This window comes from Xenopus laevis, chromosome 9_10L (assembly GCF_017654675.1).
Source record: "Xenopus laevis strain J_2021 chromosome 9_10L, Xenopus_laevis_v10.1, whole genome shotgun sequence".
Lineage (NCBI taxonomy): Eukaryota > Metazoa > Chordata > Amphibia > Anura > Pipidae > Xenopus > Xenopus laevis.
Genome location: NC_054387.1, coordinates 121,994,560 through 121,998,582, shown reverse-complemented (window position 1 = coordinate 121,998,582; position 4,023 = coordinate 121,994,560).

Below are 4,023 nucleotides of genomic sequence, written 5' to 3'. Positions count from 1 at the left end.
CTCTGCACTCAACCCATTATCAATATATTTAGGACATTGAGACATTTTGTGCCTTAAAGGACCAGTAACATCAAAAAAAAAATGTTAAATTTTATTTTAATGACCTGGGATGACTTTGATGTAATTGGCCAGCTTCAATATATTGCAATATATGGACAAACAATCCTTGTTTTGTTTAAAGGGTAAGACATTTTCTAGTAGCTTAAAGGACCGGTAACATCAATAAAAAAAATTCGTTAGTATACCATGAACTCTGATGCCCTGAATCTACACCGAGGGGTAAGTAAAGAGTTAGGGGCATTTTCCGGGGGTAACAGCTAGGCTGGGGGGGGGGGGGATCTATGTAGGTTAGGGGGGTACGTTTTTTTTTTTAATTAAGGGTTTAGTTCTCCTTTAAGGAAGAATACCAAAGAGCCGGAAGATGGCAGCCATGAGCTTCTCTGCACTTACGCAGCACCAATACGCGAGTACTGTGTTAGGGGTATTTTCCACTATGCAGGGAGGGGGGCTATCAAGGGTAGTAGACTTTTCTTATTGGGGGGGTTAGTTCTCCTTTAAGTTGCACCCCTACTGTAGTCCTTTGTGCCTTATCTACTTTGGTTATGGGCAGGGTGTATTCGATTTTGCCTTCATAGACACACACACACACACACACTCTCTCTTCCCCCCCCCCCCGATAATTGGTCAGTTTGTTTCTTGTTCTCCACATCCCTCCCACTTGCATTTCCGAGCATTTACACCATATACTTGTTTGTCCATATCACTTGCTGCAATCCAATCCATCAGTCTGGGGATGAATTATCCGGCACACACAGGCGGAAGGTCCTGTAGAAGCGTAATTTCCATTATCTACTTTGTAACAAAGGAAACGGTTAGTTGCTCAGTCACTTTAGTAAATAGGGTTTTGACATATTTCAGTCCCTCTAAACCGTGAAGAAAATGTATTTTGTAAAATTCTTCGACATGTTCAGTCTGTATCTTTAGAGCTGCACCGTGACCTGGGGGATTGCTGAATCTTTGTGATTACTGTATTGCACTTTGACAGAAAAGAAAAATCTACACCTATTTTAATAACTGATTAAACAGTCATTGTACAAATTGCATTTGCTGCAAAGTCTGTCCCTCGTGGGAGGCACTAGGAAGCCTTCATGTAAGTCCAGCCAACTTCATGCAGCAGCACAACAGTTTAAAGGGGAAGCTAACCTAGTTTGCGCCAACTAGGTTTCCTTCCCCTTTAACCCGGTAACTTCAGCCAAATAGAAATGAGTAGAGAAGAAGCAAGCAGCAGCAGCAGTAGCAGTCAGCTAGGGGTCATCAACTCACTTTCTGGTCTTAAAGTACAAAAGGAGTTCATTGGAGGTTACAATTTTTTAGGTGCCCAACAGTGACTAATCTCTAAGGGCACGAGCTGCTTTCAGTCTGCATATTTTTCAGTGGATCCGCTTTGTGCCCCATCTCCATTGATCTGAATCGGATCTGTTTGCATGCAGTCACACGCAGCGGAGTTCAGTCGGCCGTTGCGTTCCTTTCGCAAAACCTTTGCTCCGCTGCGTGACTGCATGCAAGTGCAAGTGTTTCAGATGAAAGAAAATTAATGTATAAATACGCAGGCTGAATACGCTCTGGAATTACCCTGTTTTTATACCAAAAAAGCTTTTTACTGGGGTACACAGCTTGATCAGCCAGTTTATATGGGGCTCCCGAAGGCCACGACTGCACCTGTCCACATTGATGAGACCTAGGGAGGGAGGGGGCATGGCACTCTTGGACTTATATGTATACTTTCTAGCAACACAGCTACACATATCCTGCTGATGATACACCACAACATAACTTCCCACTATACCGGCTCTGGGCTGAGACAGCAGACAATCCAGGCACACCTTGTTCTGCACTCACAGGTCAAGAAACCCTGTAAACCCAAGGTGCCCCTGCTTCTTTTACAGAGCAATATCATGTGACTTGCATACAAACTGGTGGGATACAACAAACGCACCGTAGACACCAATTTGGGGCAACCCTGAGTTCCCAGAGCTGGTAACCCTGGCCCCACCCAGAATTTGGTATACACTTAAGTTAGTGACTATAGCAGATGTATGGGAAGCGGACCAGGCTATACCACTGCAACAACTACACAACAACAGGGAACTCCATCTCACGCAGTGGTTGGTACAAGCGAACCACAGTTCTGACAGAGTTTTTCCAACACCCTGGCCAGTTTGTGTTTAAAGGCGAAGGAAACCCGATACCCGCAGGTTTACCCGTGTGGTCAGGCGTGTTTGGGCCGACCTCACACGCTTCTTCGGGTGCGAGTTGAGCTCTTTTCCTGCTCTCCCCGCCCGCCACCGTCAAATGCTGGCTTCCGACTTCCAGGTTTGTCTTTTATAGACATCGGCAGGGCGGGTCATCGCACGTCTATAAAAGCAATACGGATGTGGGTGGGCGTAGACTAATGGAGGAAATCCCGACCCACACATCACTATGGGCCAGTACTCCTATCAGCAGAAAACTGCACCGGGGTTATACCAGTGAGCACCATGGATCGATCCACTTCTGTCTTCAAATTTTCCAGGGCAAACGCATGCACAGTTGAACGAAATAGCGACTTTTTAATTAAAGTTCAGCTTTTTGGTCTACTGCGCATGCGCAACCACGTGAAGGAAAGAGGAAGATGGAAGTGGATCAATCCATGGTGCTCACTGATATAACCCCGGGCCGGTGCAGTTTTCTGCTGATAGGAGCACCAGCCCGAGGTTTCAGGTAAGTCAATACAATCACTTGGGGTGCCTTCTCCTTTAACTCCCCAGTCATAGATACCCTGCTAGAAACCAACTACAAAAGGAAAACATCCACCCTGTACAACAATTAAGCAAACCACTATATGTAGATCGTGAAATACAAGGAGCCTGGGAGCAGGACCTGGAAACAATGGGAGTGGGTGTTGAGTACCCCCAAGGTAGTGGCTCGTTCAAATAGACACAACTTACTCCAGCTGTACTCAATACATAGAGCTTATATACGGTACAAAGACTGCATGCCATGAAAATACTGCCTTCTCCCCTGTGCCCAAAGTGCAGAGTAGAAACATCTACCCTACTCCACGTGCTGTGGGGGTGTCCTAAAGTGGAACAATAATGGAAGGACATCACATTCTTGACTGTCCACTACTACTCCAGAGTAGGGGAAAGGGGATGTCAGGAACTGCTTGATAACGATTGACCTGGGCGACACAATCGATGTACATACAAAGCAATTCATTACTAAAGCTTTCGACTGTTGTGGCGACTGCTCACACTACATTGGAAAGACCGAACTCCACCCTCATTCCAGGAATGGATAAAAGCCATGGAGAACTTGGCAACCCTAGAAAGGATTATACTGGACAAAAGAGTACAGATGCTCAAATACATCCGAATCTGGCGCCATTGGAACGCCCATATAGACTCAAGTATCCCTGCCCAACAAGTAGCCTAACTTAGGTATTAAAGGGATAGCCTAATTCACTACAACTTTGCCTCTAAGACAAATGAAAATATATGGAGGAGGGACCACTGGTAAAAGAAAAAAAAAGCATCAAGGTCAAGGGGAGGCAGCTGAACCCAGAAATGTGGTATTGCAGAGAGCAGTGATCCCCAACCAGTAGCTCGTGAGCAACATGTTGCTGTCCAACCCCTTGGATGTTGCTCTCATGGTTCTAAAAGCAAGTGCTTATTTTTGAATTCCAAGCTTGAAAGGAAGTTTTAATTGCATAACAACTAAGTATAGTGCCAAGTAGAGCCTTTTGTAGGCTGCCAGTCCACATACGGGCCGTTATTTGGCACCCAAGGGACTTTTTAATACTTGTGTTGCTCCCCAACTCTTGTTACATTTGAATGTGGCTCACGGGTAAAAGAGGTTGGGGACCCCTGGCATAGAGTGTATCAATGTCTATGTGTGTACTTGCAAGAACTGGCTGAACTTGTCAAATTAGATTTTTTGTTCCACTATGCACCAAGTCTAATGTTTGCTGGGGGAACATGGTGG